The 16,673-nt window shown below is 39.9% G+C and overlaps 1 protein-coding gene across 7 annotated transcripts in view; it reads right to left on the minus strand.

Moving 5' to 3' along the window:
* The window catches only part of LOC127961481 (lysine-specific demethylase 6B), a 73,254-nt gene that overhangs the window by 13,927 nt on the left and 42,654 nt on the right, over positions 1–16,673 (minus strand). For 4 of the 7 annotated variants that reach the window (XM_052560617.1, XM_052560615.1, XM_052560618.1 and 1 more), the window contains one exon: positions 6,674–6,736. The gene's annotated coding sequence lies outside the window, so the exon portion shown is untranslated. Of the gene's footprint in view, positions 1–6,673; positions 6,737–6,849; positions 7,223–16,673 lie in introns of those variants that run through there. The other 3 variants (XM_052560616.1, XM_052560619.1, XM_052560613.1) reach the window with 2 other exon arrangements.

Here is a 16,673-nt window from a genome sequence, read left to right on the forward strand (position 1 = left end):
GTCCAATCAAGCTACCAAAAAAAAAATACATATATATTCAGGAAATCACGGTGAGAACTAACCAACTAAAATATGACGTCTGAAGTGATGCGTACACTTTAAAAAAAAAAAAAAAAAAAAAAAAAACTGTTTTAGGTTATGATTCACTTTTGAATAGATGAGGACTGACATCAATAACATGGCAATGTGAAAATTCCATTTTAGAATAGTGCTTTGGGTCGTGTGAATGATGTCATCTCCCAGCATGACGACAGCGTCCTCATTCCCGCCAGAAAATACCACAACGCAACTCGGAGAGCCAACACAGCCGAGCGTTCGAGTATGCGGAAAAGAACGGCATGGAACGGATTCAAGGAATTGTGCCAGGAGAGGGAGAACAGATTGTGATAAAGATAGGTAGATGCGAAGAACAGGGGAAATGGGAGAGCTGGAATGTTCCTCAGTGATCAAAGGGGGCCAGCGGAAGGGCCTGTGGGTGAGCGCTCACATTCGGCCATTATATAACCCACCTCAGATAGAGATCACACACACAGAGGCACAAGGAAGTACAACGTCACAGTAGGCTTGTGTCTGTTCCCTTCCCTCCGTGTGTGTCTGCCTCACGTCACGATGGTGTACATGATTGTACATCTTGATCCTGAGTTCAACCGAGGACACACACAGTCCTCGCTTCTATGTGACTCTCTGGCCGAGCCCTCGCCTACATGTAACTCTGCAACAAGCCTTCCTCGACCTTGCAACCCCCTTCCAGAAATAACATTACAATAAAAACTTTCACGACTGGCCCCATTACGCTTTGAGAATGTCACAACTGGCTTCTGTGCACAGACCATGATTACTTTCCCTGCTCTGGTTTTCATGTCGTCGCCCTCGACCTGGTTCATCGCTCCTGATTTATGGTTGCTAGACAGATGATAAATCCATCTGGATGGAGCGTTTGAAGATAAGCAGCGCTAACATCACAGGCATCGATATGATATTGACACTCCAGCACTAAAATGTTGTCCAGCTGGCATCAGCTGTTAATGAATAAACATGTAGGCTAATATATAAACCAGGGCACATTAGCGGTCTATAAAAGATTGTCTTACTAGAGGGGGAAAGACTCGGGTGACCCTAATCTGAATATTCACCCTCATTCCTGACATCTTTGATTTAGGTCTCAGCTCTCAGTTGTTTCTTTTTGAGTCGACACAGAGAAACGCCATGCTTTTCTTAGTAACTAGTGGTCATGTCCTATTATGAGTAAACAACCATGCTGTCATTGTGGTAAGCACTGCTGAGAAAACACCCTTTGTCACTACCTTGAATTAGGTGTATTACTGACACTGATATTACTCATAAAAGAAGTTGTTGACATGAAACTTTACTTCTGTAACTTGCCATGTTTCTAAATGAAAAAGGATATTCATTGAAAAACTGAAGTACGAGACTTTTGTAACGTATAGGCGTTTCGTCCACACGGATCGTGCGTTTTGGGTAAAATAAAACTTTTTTTTTTTGGAAACCGGGTCCCTGAGTAGATAAATGTGAAAACGCCACCCTTGCGTTTTCGTTTGGAAAGCGAATCCGTATATTTTCTGAAACGATGACATAATCAGCCCACGTCTCGACCCTAGTCAGACAGCGCTACGTCACGTAACCGAAACAACAAATGAACAAACACTAAAATGACAGTCTTTTTATTAACATGTTCATTTGTATACCACATGCAAGGTTTATGTGCATAGTCCAAGCTTTCTGTGTTTTTACTGCATCTCTGTGGCAGAATTACAGCGCCACATGTTGGTCGGACATGTATACTACATCGTTTTGTGTCCGTTTTGTGGTTTCGTGTGGACGCAGATGTTTCTTGAGAAAAAGATTGCATAGGGAAAACTCTGGCTTCGTGTTGACTAAGCTTTAGAGGTGGATTGTGTAGTAATTTGGATGAAAGATGATGTAGGCTTTCTATGCACGATAAGACCAGAGATGTGCATTCGGAAAGTAAATACGGTCCATTTTGATCTCACGTTGACTTCAAAAACATAATGAAACAAAAGTGACAACAGATCTTTTTTTTCAGTTCACTGTGATGTACATCACAGAATACTCAAGAGAGAGAGAGAGAGAGAGAGAAGAAAGAGGGTGGGGACTCGGTTATGTTCATCAGTTGTTGATTAGATAGAGGCAGATTTTGCAGTCAGTGAAAGTGAACTAACTTTTTGGAGAAGTCCGGCAAATGTCACTAGAGCGATGCATGCCAGAAGATTATGATTTCAATTTAAACACACACGCACACATATATATAAACATGTATGTATATGTGTGTGTGTGCTCGTTTTTGTGATATATCAGGACACAACTCTGTATAATGACATGGGTATGACACCGGTATTACAAGAAGAGGGTCTTATGAGAACATAACCCATGTCCCTATTTTTCAAAATACTTATAAATCATACAGAATTAATTATTTTGAGAAAGTAAAAATGCACAAAGTTTCCTGTGAGGGTTAGGGTTGGTGTAGGGCCATAGAATATACAGTTTGTACAGTATAAAAACCATTACGCCTATGGGATGTCCCCGCTCTTCACAAAAACAAACGTGTGCGTGTGTTATACTTCCCCCATAACAACTATATGACCTGTGTTACAACTTCAGAGACGTGCCATTTCAACGGTTTAAAAGAAATGCAAGAGATCAGACCCAAGACATGTTGATATCTCTTATCTAGATAGTCAGGGAAAATTCTGCTTTTGCGCTCGTCTGTGAATGTGACTGTACCAGCATGTGAGATTAAAGAAAGCAGAACAGATATGATGAGAACGGAAGTCGTCGCCAGTGCAACAGGAAGTGGGCCTCTCAAAAGAGGGGAGGGTGTCTTAAAAGTGACTGGGGGAATGATGAAACATCCTGTGGAATATATTCTGTGTGTATTTATTTATGAATGGTCAAAAAAGTGTCTAGTTTCTCATCCTGTTAAGTCCCATTAGGCTCGGCAGATGTTGCTGTTGTCTTTCTGTCTGGGTTATATCCATACTGCTGTCGGTCAGCTTGTGTGACAGTTCTTCTGAGAACTTGAGTAAAACTTTTAAGGAACAGAAAGAGTGGCTGACGTGCCAGCACTTTACACAACAGACAGCCCAAATGGCAAAAAGCTGAAAGACGTGTGCTGTGCCTGAATGGCAGTGACTCAAGTGTGTGCGAACGTCTGCTAGACATGAAAGTCTGGAGTCTGCATCAAATTCTGCAGCCATCTGCGAGAAACAACAACTTTTAATGCACTCAGCCGCACAGACTGTACGAATGTGTCATTGTGAGATATCAGGAGACACAAGTTTGCTCTTCCATTCTCTTTTAACATTATAGATACAAAGCACCACTAATGACCTTTCTCTGTAGCCATCAACATCGCAGCTTTGCATTACTGGAACAGTCAAACCTTGAACATCGGTCTTGTTTATCTCTCGTTAGCCCCCTCCTACATTCAAACTCCTCGTTTCCCAGAAGCAAGTGCATTACACACCAACAAAACAGGCACACTTATTAGTTATTAGTAACAAAAAGGATAAATCACAAAGAAGCTGGCTCTCGGGTTGACAAGGCAACTCTTGTATGTCGCTTACAAAGTCGAAGAGGGATGCAGCCGAGCATCTAAAATATTTCAGACACTAATTGAAATATGATGAGTTAGTGATTTGAAAATGTTACTTTATGCATGCAATACAGGACAATAATCCCTCCCCAGGTTATGACGCATGTTAGTGATCTGTGTGATGCATCCTGGCTGCTCACTCGATCCAAAAAAACCTCTGAATTGAGTCACAGAAACATGACTGATCTTTTTTGTTTTCCACCACTCTCCGTTCCTTTCAGCCCCTCCCACAATAGTTTCGCCACCCCTCCCTCTCTTTTACTCACTCTCCCTTTTCCCCTCACTCCGGTGTTCTGCCAAAATGTGAGATAACAGACAGGCAAAGCAACAAAGGAAAAAATAAATCAGTCATGAGAGGGAAAAAAAAAAGATAATCTGGTTTAAAACAGAATTATACTTTTCTTTCTTGTTGTCTTTTATTAGACCACCTAAGTCCAACTCATCAAACTTAATAACAACACACAATCACAGACTCACACACTTTCTCTTGTGAGATTCCTCTAGCTTGCCTACATCACTTCCTTTTACCACAAAAGTACAGTCCTAACATGGGAAAAACTCGCCCACACACAACCGTTTGAGTTCAGTGGAATGAATGAGGAGCACTTTACAGCCTACAACTTTTTTTATTATTATTCGGACAGTCCTGAAATACCAGTATAACCACACTCGCTTAAGCCCGGCTCTCTGCCATCATCACTGTCGAAAGGCAACCGTGACATAAGCATACGTTGACTAAACACACTAGCAAGCCCACTGACCTACATGATACACCGTCATTCCTTTGTTGAAATATGCACACATGAAATATGCAACCTACACCTTTCTCGCTTTACTTCACTTGTTAGGAACACAAACACACCCTTTTGAATGTTCATTACTTAAAATTAATGATGGGAAGACAGACATAGTGCATAAAAATAAAAAACGCTGATTTAGTGATTATTTTACTTGTCGTATTGAACTTCACTAATCAAAACATTGCCCTAATGCACAGTTCTACACACTTCCAAACAATTGAGGAGAAGTATACATTCACAGCAATTGTGTTTCTTATTTAAGTCTGGCCTATAGCTTTAATAAAAGTCTATGCCGTCACAATAAAGGGGCAGTGACGCTGCAATACGGCGGCTGATTCAAAACACCCGCTGGTCTGAGGAGGACCGAGTCTCGGCAGCTGCTGCGCTCTCGAAATATACAACCTACAACTTCAAAGAGAAACAAACGCAGGCTCTCTGTTTTTACATCAGTCGTGCTAATTGATCGGAAGTCGATCTTCAAAGGGATCTTCCTGTCCTTCATATACCCCCGTGTTTACTTCCATGCAGTGTTTATGAGCGCCCGTAAAATGCAGAGTGTCCCAACTCGCCCTCCAGACACGCTCATACAACCAACACCTAACTGTTTCACTGTAACTTCACATGCTGTCAGCAATGTTTGTTCAACGTCAACACAAAATATTCCTCCTAGCATGTGACGGAGAAATTTCCCCTGCATATTCCCTTAACCCAGACGCCGGAATATGTTCAAACGCACATGCAAACGCTGAGAGAAAAAACACCCCACCCCCAGGTTGGGCTGGAGGCTTGTTGTAGTTGAAAAAGATGCAAATGATTTCCTTTCAGACAGACGCAGTGAGTTCAGCACGAGCAGGCTGAGGCAATCCATTCAGCTTTATGAGACCGCCCAGCCCTCCCGTGTCAAACAAAGAGCAGCGGATCACATTGCCATCACACACACATAAATGGGTCAATGAAGTGGTGCTCTTTCTTAGGTCGGTTAAATTTTATTTCAACCTCTTTTCTTCCATAGAGAGTTGAAGGTCAAAAACATGTAGATGCATGAAGATAAATAGAAATAGTAGTCGTTTGGCATAATCTTTTGCTAGTGTTAAAAAATGTATGCAAAGAAGCAATTCTGTTTTCAAGTATGTGACCATGGACCACAAAAAAGTTTTTTATTTATTTTTTTAAATCACCTAAAAGCCGAATAAATAAGATTTTTTTTTTAGTATAGGATAATATTTGGCAAAGATACAACTATTTGAAAATCTGGAATGTGAGGTAGCAATAAAAAAATATAATAATAATAATAATAAGCTAAATATTGAGAAAATCGCCTTTAGAGTTGTCCAAATGAAGTTCTTAGCAATGCACAATTACTAATCAAAAATTAAGTTCAGATATATTTATGGTAGGAAATTCACAAAAAATCTTCATAACATTTACATAAATGTAACATTTACTTAATTTCATAATGATTGTTTTGCATAAAAGAAAAATCACTAATTTTAACCCATACAATGCATTGTTGGCTACCGCTACTTATGACTGGTTTTGTTCTCCAGGATCACATATTCTTAATTCAGTATGGCTTAAGCATATGCAGGCTATTTTGTTGTTGTCATGTGACAAGAAAACCATATAACAGGGGACCAATTTAGACTCATGACTGTGTCAAAGTCATCAAGATTTATATGAAACTAAGAAAATAACTTTTGCTTTATAATTTAGTATAATGTAGTAAGATACTTGTAAAAGAAATCTGTATTTGTTTGGCACCAGTGAGCATGTCTGGACATTGGGGATGGGCCAGGTCAGTTTACTCACTGAACCCAACCCCTTTCCACCGGACACACGTGGGACAGAGGCTTTACAACCTACATCTAAACACTTAGTGCCTGAACACCCTACCTACACAATACAGCAAAAGATTACACAATCACACACCCAACCCAATAATCAAACCATGCTTTGATTTGCCCAAAGATTATCTCTCTAAAGACAGAACGTCATTCATTGTTTCAAAGGCATGTGTTTGTGGGCACTAAAGAGTTAATGCGCGTTAATGCGCGAGCGCTCCTCTTCCGGTCACTGTTACTACAACGCTTTCATTCACACAAACTGTTGCTACTCTGTAATAAGAAGTGCAACGTTCATTTCTTTCCAGCACTCAACTATGAAGTAGTCACGAGTTTGCCACAGGGTTAACAACGATAAAACAACTGAAACAAGAGAGAGATCTGACTTAACTTACCCCGAAGTAGTAAAACTCGTTCAGCTTGCGTCTCCACTAGCGCTCCCAAAAGTTAGACGGGATCTGTTGGAGAACAAACGAGGACATCATGTTATAAGCCCTGCCGGAATAAAACGCTGCTGGAGAACAAAAACAAGCGTTAAAACACGAATATGTTGCTAAATCCATGACAGTACCGGTGAATATCGCACGCGCAGTTTATCAGCAACTTCTCCTTGGCGTGCAGATGAGTGTACCAGCTGAATAACAACAATAGTAATCCGGCAAAATCGTCTATTTTCGCGAATCCTTCGGTTTAAACGTCAAAAGTCTGTTGTTTTTCTCCGCAGACGGCGTGCTGCTGATATTTAATGTTGTTGTTGGGTAAGTCTTCGCTCTGTATAGCGAGCACAGAGCTGTGTTTGTGAGCTAAGGCAGGGATCGAGTTGCGCTTGGGTTTTTTAAAGGGACGCACAGCTTCGGCTACTGAGGCGCGCGCTCTCCTCTCTCTCCACGGGACCGCCCCTGTCGTGACGTCAGCGCGCACGGCACCGGAATTCCCTGACAGCGCAAACCGGCGCATCTCCGCCTGCTGCCTTATTTAAGACGGACTCGTGACTCGTGTCCTACTCTCACAGCCAGCCGGGACAGCAGTTCCGCCTCCCAACTATTAATAAGTCTGAACACGATGATCACTCCTCAGAAATAATCCAAAAAAATGCTGTACCCAAGACTCACTCATACAAGCAGCGTCATATATATAGACTCAGGACACGCTATTCAGTATATATGGGGCTAATAATAATTAGTCCCATATCTAAAAATAATAATAATAATGTATTATTATTTGTTACTATTAGTTAATTTTTGTAAGATGTCGATTTCAATTTTATACCATGTAAACATCCATTTATAATTCTATATTTATTAATAAACAACAACAACGAGGATGATGATAATACTATAATAATAATACTATTCTTCTTATTGCTATTATTATTATTATATAAAATTAGATTGCAAAAAATAACAAATAACTAAAAAACTTGAATCTGATGTTCAGATGGACTTAAAAAAAAAACATTAGGGCAGCTTTGCAGAGTTTATTCAAAATGTAAAAGGTTTGAAGTTGAGAGAGTTGGACAAGACAGACGAGCGCTGTAAATCAAAGTGGAATAAAAATAGGACAGAAATAACAGATGGACCGAGAAGTACTGAAATGAAGAAAAACAGAGAAAAACTGTGGATAAAATTTTAAAAATTACACTGGAAGAGTATCCCCTTTTTTTCGGACTTATTCAACAGTCACGACTAAAGTTTTTTTTTTTTTTTTTTTTTTACTGATGGCATCTGCTATGTCAGGATGTTTCTTGACTGTGTGAGGACAGCATGGTATGTTCATTTAACAGAGAACAGACGCTGCATGCGTGTGTGTGATCAGCACGTTATATTTAGCAAGGTTACATCAGTGGCAGCGAGACAAAACAGGCCAGCCAAACCACGGGAGTGTGTCACGGGAACCAGGCTTCTTGGACAGCAGCAGAAGGACATCATACACACACACACACACACACACACACAGGACATAAGCTGCTCCGAGCACAACTCCTACCAAAAACAGGCAAACATTAACAACAGCAGATGTGCGAATGGCTTCTTTGGGAACTTGAAAAATATGGCTTTTCTTTTTCTATCATGCAACTCTCATCACATTCCAGCCGCAGACTGTCTTTGCTGTTCGGAGATTGTGTGTGTGGCGATGACCACATCATAGGATACACCAGACAGGAAGAAGGGATATGACCGGGGTGTGACGGCCTGTGATCTCTCCCACTCACACCCAACCATTGTGCTCGTGTGGGCTAGGACACTAACATTCTGCCCTTACAACAGATTTCAAAAGATATGTGTGTGATTTTAGAGCACTTTAATTCCAGAGGCGCGCTTGTAGTTCCGATTGCTTGGCTCTGGCCATTTAATCAGGGAGGGACAGAGCTCAGTCTCCCGTTCTCACACAGCGGCTAAATATAGCAGCGTTCCCATGAGCACAGCAGAACTCTGAACACACACAGAAGTGAAATACGCAGAACTGTCAGATGTGCAATGGCAGAAATGAGTGGTGTGTGTATGTGTGCGTGTGAGAACCGACAGCGGCCTTTAGATCAACTCTCTGCTCCCACTTTGTGGGCTCCACTGAGTCAGCATTAGGGTGCATTAGTTGTCACAGCTGCTACACATGGATGGATGGTTCATTCATAGGGTTAACTCCCACGCCTGCCCACATTTACGCCACATACTCCCACATATGCATTACACACCATAGTTCATGCCAACTCATAGTGTAACCACCTTCTGAGGACACAGGAGGAACGATATATACAGATAAGCGTTAGCAGAATTGTTAAACCATAATCTTGTATGTGTATCTGTGCCTTGCAAACTTATTAACTAGGATTATCTGTGACTGCATACTGACAATGATGTGTCATTGAAGTCTCATCATTAATAATGGGTTGAAAATGTCAAAATCTTTGTTGTTTATGAATACAGTAATATACATAGAACATGTTTATTTCAATTCAGTTTCATGAAAAAAATGAACAATATCATAGTGATATATACATATTGCATGAATAGTTTATTGCAAAGAAAACTTTACATTTAATGAGTCACATGAATATTGTTTTAGACGCATACAGTAATATATTTTTTATTTATACTTGAGTATTTTAAGATTTATACATGGGCTTTATTATCTTTTTACATACATATGCTCAACATTTAAACAAACAAACAACACAAAGACAAAAAAATGAAGTGAATTAATAAAACTTAAATCCAATGTAAGGTTTGTGCCATATTTGCCTTAATATAACAGTGTGGTTATCAAAAATATTTTGTATGTAATGATCAATACAACAGTATGTGTATGCTCTTTAGTCACAGTAGTATTTGTAATGCTAAGATATAATTATTGTTGTTATCCATGAATTTTAAAATTATCTGTTTTACAAGGGAGAAATAATAATAAAATGCTTTATTTTATATTCATATGCCCAATTGCAGTCAATAAATACAGTCTAATAAAAAGAAGACCCAAAGTTTAGGAATCTGTCAAACACTTGTTTTAAACTAAAATTGGTTACTGTCAGCTAGTAGGCAAATATAGTCCTGTGGCTCAGTGGTAGAGCATTGTGTAATAAGTGCAAAGGTTGTGGGTTCGATTCCCAGGGAACACATGTTAGGTATGTGTTTTTTTTTAGCTTGAATGCACTATAAGTCGCTTTGGATAAAAGCGTCTGCGAAATGCATACATTCAATTTAATTTGAAACAACTAAAGAGTCTTTATTCATGCATAATAACCAAAAAAGTTTGTATGGCCTCCTTTGGCTTTAACAGTCTCTGCTGTTAACTGGCCATCTGAATTAAAAATAAATAAATAAATAATAAGGTGCTTCACCATTTTTTCTGTCTTTTTAAACACTGTATATAAATAATTTCTCAAAAAACGTATAATTATTGTGGTGGAAATGCTAGAAGGCAAGAAAAATAAAATTCCTCACTGTAATTTACTCGGGTGCTCTTTCTTTTTTGGACTCTCACCAATTCTCCACCTTCTCTCTCTGTTGCTACCCAAAGCTGTAGCTTGAGGTGGAAACATTTAAAAGCCCCACACAAAACCGTTCTCTCTGTAGAATGAAAACGACAGCAATCTTTGGTCAGATAAAGTGGGTTTATTTGTTTATTGATGACTATAAACCAGAAGTGGTTAGGCTGCTTGACTTATGACCTTAAAGTCCAAAGGTCGCCCCCCTGCAGAGAGACAGCTGCTCTGAGTTTTATAACAGGCCTCCAGCGACAACTGTAAAGTCAACACAAACCTAAAGTCCAAACGCTGTGCAACTGCAAAAGCACTGCTATTAGTAGCAACTGAAACACAACAGGCCAGTGTGATCACTGAGATGGAGAGAGAGACACAGAGATGAAAAAAAGTGATATCTTTTCTGGAATCAAACCTTGATAGCAAATCGCAAAGCTAACATCTAGTATTTCGTTTTAAATGTCACTCTGAACTCTGACAGGCTCCATGAGCTCAAAGGTCACAGTGAGGGGGAGTTTACAAGATTTAGATGAGAAAAGACCTCTATCTCCACTACCCAAAGACGTATCTAATCTCTGAAGGTGAAGAGAGGATTCAGAGGAGTATAAGAGGCCACAGACCAAACAAACATGAGAAAACACAAGTCCATGAGTCACAGAAAGTGTGACACTAAGACTCAAAGTGTTCTTGATACAGATGAGAGCACTGGTGATCAGAGAGCATGAAAGCGAGAGACAGGTTGAGAGCGAGAGAGAATGAAAAAGAGAGAAAAACAGTCCCCATACCTGCTGGGAAATCCAGCTCAAGACGGCAGCTGGTCAACCAGCTTTAATGCTTAACAAACCAGCTTGAACTTACTAGAGTCAGCATGAAATTCAACATTTTCTCAATGCATGCTATAGATCTTATAGTGAACAATTTATCACTGCATGTTTCATTTTTATATATTGTAATGTTCAATCAAAATATCATTACTATCATTCTTCTAGTGAAAATTACAAGGTTTTCTCTGTCATTTAGTCTGCTTAAACTTGCCCCTGCAAGCTTGCGTTTATCGTTACTTTAGTTTTCAATAATCCGTTAAACTGACTCAGATGTATGTCCCATTATGGAAGATAAGATCTGGCGCTACTTCCATTTAATCGAGACTTTAAACTGCTCTGACCAGCTGGTTTGTTGCAGATCCAAGATGGCTGACCAGGTTTAGCTGGATTTACCAGCAGAGATTTTTCTCCCTTCCCTGTTGTATGTACACCAGCTGGGGCATGTACACACACATATGATGACCTACTCAATACACACTCCATTAGCCATTAATGAACTTACTGTATGCATTAGCAAACAAAGCTATTATATACATCCTGTTCTGCCTTTGTATTAATGATCTCAAAAAGATGCCAACCAGAACTAAGTAGCCTATAATTTCAGGTTTTACTTACATTATTCAACTAAAAATTAGACAACCCCCCCCTCAAACATGCAAGCACAATTACCCCAGAGCTACTAGTCAAAAAATTTAAGTAAAACAGTAACTATGTCTGAAAAGCTTTTTCACCGCTGAGAGCCTCGAACCCAGATTACAAGCTGTGTCACAGTTTATCATCCTGTATGTTATAGAGCACCGAGGTTATATCACTTTACTTACCTAACCAACCTCCTTACCACACCTGCTCCTTGCGACCTACACTCAAGCTGACACAGACCGACACGTGTGCACCGCTTTTATGGGTGCAAAGTGGAAGACTAAGTGCATTCATGTTCATGTGTGAGCTTGTTTTGTGTGAATCATGGTACTGTATTCAGCTGTTCTGATGGTTAGTCACTATATGACTCAGAACTGTTCCTCGTGTTGGGACAATAGACCACATACCCCAATGTGCACACAAAACACACACACTCACACACACACACACACACCGCAACATTCACATGAGCACAGACATACAGATACTTTTTGAAGAAAATGTTCCATGCAAAATCACAAGTGACTGGTTGCAATGGCATTGCTATGCAGTTGTATGTGGTGTTTACTAAGGTGCCTTACAAAGTTATTCAGGGTTTATTATTACACCGTTATTTAGTGCACAGAAGAACACACCAAATATATCTCTGATGTTCTGCAGCCGGTTGATACAAACCCTTAAGAAAATTTAAACCGTTACTGATAATTGGTTTACAATGATAACCAAAAGTTTTCTTAATGGGAGTTTGTTGCAATCGCTTCCTGGGAACTAAAGTTTAAGTTTATCACCTGTCCCTTGTTTCTTGGTCAACCAGACAGATTGCTTTTAAAAGAAACCACACACCTTTGCTTAACAAGCACGTTGCAATGCCACATCATTAGTGTTCATGTAGCGCAAAACAGATCATGACATATGCAAAACATACCTTGAATACAATGTAGGACGCCTTGGATAAAAATGCCAGTGAAATGCTTAAATGCAAACACAAGTTAAGTTTCAATATTCCTGCTGATTTGTTCAAATCCCCAATTTACCCACTGCTATATGTTAGATCTTATTTATGGCCTGTATTTGCTGAAAAGTGTTATGTCTCCTCCACAGCCCTGCAATATGTTAATATGCCAATAAACATGACTTTGATTAACCGCAGTAACAAACATTTATAGTAGCTGCCTTAGCAAGCATCCCTAAATATAGAAAGTATTGTACAGTCACCATCACTTTAACAGTACATTTAAGGCAATGTATCTACAATCTGTGAAAGAGCCTTCCGTCCTGTTTAAGTACAATGTTACAGAGTTATACCAAGTCAAATCATGATCCCACTTATGTCCGCTTAAGTCCGTTTCATTTGTTTTGGTCTGGCCCACTAGTCTGCGTTCGTTCGTGTGGTTGTGACTGTGATCGGTCGTGTGTGGGGGTGTGCAGAAACCGCACTGAAGATTTGGTTTAGTGAACTTTTGCCACATGTCGCATGAAAAGGTCAGATTCAGCAATGTATGGTTTGCGAAAATTACCCACATGCAAACCTGTACCCACACACACAGGAATCCCTAATGCTAAGCGCAGACTCTCTTAAGAGCATCTGTGTGTGTGCATGTGCATTTGAACTCTCTCATGAATAATTAAAACGTCTTTGAACATCTGTCAGTCGTTCATGAGGGTGTGGTGCATTTTCTGTAGGTCTCTTTCAAACACAAACACACTCAGCTGACCACATAACAGTAGCCTGAGTTTGAGAAACAGACAGCAGCCCACAACAAAACAGCTATTTTCTCTGTTTTTCCCTTAGAAAGTTCAATAATTGACTTTCCATCTATATCCACCGACAGCCAGACTAGACAAAATGTTTTTTCTTGCACGCACACACACATGCACGCACACACACACACACACACACACACACACACACACACACACACACATAGACAGACAGAGCCAGAAACAAGAACATCATCCAGTCAGGTAAAAACAATCAGCAAACAGGCTCACACACGTTTCTGCACCTTCTCTATTCTGAACACACGCACAAATATATCCTAAACCCCGAGGGACCAACTTCTTGTAAATCAATCTCACAGATCTCAAGTGAACAAGACTTTTGGGCCAGCATTTCTTTACTGAGTTCAGTTCCTACAGAACGTAGCCGCTGCAGACGACTAGCACAGACAGACAGCACAGACTGTCATTATACGCCACACCAAACATCACAAATACAGTCTTCAACCTTTAATGGTACTAGCTTTTCTACTCTGTCAAAAACAGTGGCGCTATATGTGCGTTTGAAACCTGTAAAAGCTGTTTTACCATGTCCCAAAGAGGTAAAGTCATACAGAGAGGCAGAGATAAAGTCTGTTTTAGCAGCCCATATAACCCATATTCTGTGTTTTATAGCCTGTAAGTCTTTTTTTATTATTTATAGTCAAATAACTACTTTTTCCTGATTGTACTGTTACAAGGACATAATTATGCCTTGACAGGATAGTTCACCCCAAAATTAAAACTCTGTCAACATGAACTCATGTCATTACTTCATGCTGAGCTAAACCTGTGTGACTCTGTGAAGGAGGAAATAACACTGGACACCTTTAACTTTCATGTTTTGGTTTATGGAGAAAGTGAAGTGAACGACAAAACATAGAAATTATTCACCCTCTGTGTGTGCAATTAATATTGTTTGGTTGAATGAAAAGGAAATGCACTCCAGTATTATCCACCGTATCTTTAGCATAAGAGGCATGGCCGTTTTCACCTCGAATGTGCAGGGCTTCCAGTGTCCGCCGTTTCCAGTTACTGTTTGTTACTGTAGACTGGTATTTGTTATCAGATTAGTTTGATTTATTATTATAATTATAAACACGCTGTTTTGTTGTGCAGGTATTTCACCACACTTTGTTATTCTACTCTAGTTATTTACCTATAGGCTAATTCAAAGGAAATAGCATAATTCTGCACTAGAAAATCGGATGGATAGGTAGCACAACATCATTTTTGGCTGACCTGGCATAAAAGCCCCTTTCACACTGCATGTTGGTCCCGGAAAACTGCCGGATTGCCTTCTGTGGGATGATTGATTCCCGGGATTGATTACAGGTTGGAGACCTAGTAACATTGCATTGCAATACTTAATAGTTACAAAGAGTTGTTAAACAAAAGACAAAGAGCAAGTAATTAAAACTGTATGTGATGGTTTGCAAATTGTTTAAACAATTTGTGTGACATTGTGTGTGCATGCATGTAATTTATATTCTATATGTCTGTATAAGTGTGTGGTGTATTCTTCAGTAAATCCATCTGTTAACACTAGAATTCACCTTCACAAAACAGCTTAAACTCACATATGATCCACATGTGTCTGAACCACCACAAGACCACACACACACACACACACACACACACACACTTAATATAGCAAAATAATACAAATTTGTGTTCATATAAACACTGGGTTTAACAGCAGATGCTCAGTCAAAACACACTGTCATTAAAACTAAAGTATGCAGAAAATGTAAGGCACGATGAGTATGTGATAATGTCTGCAAAAGCCCAAAGCAGATTGAGAAAAAGACAGAGCAGGAGAAATTCAGTGAAATGTGGGTCTGTTTAGGGGGATTCTGGGAGTTTTGTTCTGATTCGTTTGAACTGGAAAATGAAGAAACCATCTTCTATATGATGTGAGACCAACACAAACTACATCATAGCATCAGTTGACAATCCTCACAGCAGAACATCAATCTGTGATCATGGGCTTTTCTAGCCTTTTCCTCTATAATGAGTTCTCTATATAGCATTAAACACTGCACAGTAAACTCTCTGGAGCAAAAAAACATGTTCTAGTGTTCCCCCCTTTTTTTTTTGCAAAGGATGAAGTGTTGTTTTATTTTAGTTTAACATGATCAAATCAAAGTAAACTTTGCCAGTCCCAGCTACAGTCTTGTTTCTGTGGAAATCATTCTAATTCTATGGCAATAAACAATTTACATGAATATCTATAAATATAACCACAGCAGCTGACCTTTCTACATAAACACAAAATGAATAGAGATTTGCATACTAGTGGTGTTTCATTCCTGAATGACTAAGTGTTTTGAACAAATCATTCGAGTGAACAATTCAATGATTCCCTCATTATAAGAGAGTGGCTGAATTCAAGATATATGTATATTAGGCTTCTTCTATCTCTGCCATTACTTTCCGAGATAGAGTGCATGATAGTATATATGTTTGTATATGTGTACATTAATAGGTTTGCATGCTTTGTGTTGAGTTAGTGTGTGATGCTGTATGTGTGTTAGTGAGCATGCAGGTGTGTTCATGCGTGTGCGTTGAGGCAGAACTCAATCTGTTCCACACCTGCCCGTCTCTCCCTGGGGGAGGAGCCTGAGGCCGCACAAACACACATGCAAACACACATTAACATACAAAAGCCTTTTGTGCTCACTCGCTCTTGCATACCACACATGCACACGTATATATGTGCTGAATGTGTGCACATGTGTGTGATCAGGGCTGATGACAACGCCACACAGAAAAAGCCAACTAAATGTATTTTACGAATGCAGATGCTGTAATATCAAAGAAGTGTGTGTATATAAACAGTAAGTGCAAGGAGAAATGATGATGTATAGAGAGCGGGCAAGAGAAAAAGCGAGCATTTAGTGTGAAGGAGGGGGATGTGGGTTACTATGGGACGGCAGAACCCTGTGACATGACACAGATGCACTGATGCTGAAGAGAGAGAGAGAGAGAGAGAGAGAGAGAGAGAGAGAGAGAGATGGGGGAAGGGGATGGTAGGAGAGGAGGAGGGGTGTGAAATCACACTGCTGTTCTATTTATTCTCAACCAGAGCACACGAATGCTCACACACACACACACACAGCAGGGGACGCCACTATAGCTGCGAGCAAATGGCTCCACATAAACATTCAATGAGAGCAACGTACACAGTTGCCTTTG

This window comes from Carassius gibelio, chromosome B7 (genome assembly GCF_023724105.1).
Source record: "Carassius gibelio isolate Cgi1373 ecotype wild population from Czech Republic chromosome B7, carGib1.2-hapl.c, whole genome shotgun sequence".
NCBI classification, from domain to species: Eukaryota; Metazoa; Chordata; class Actinopteri; order Cypriniformes; family Cyprinidae; genus Carassius; species Carassius gibelio.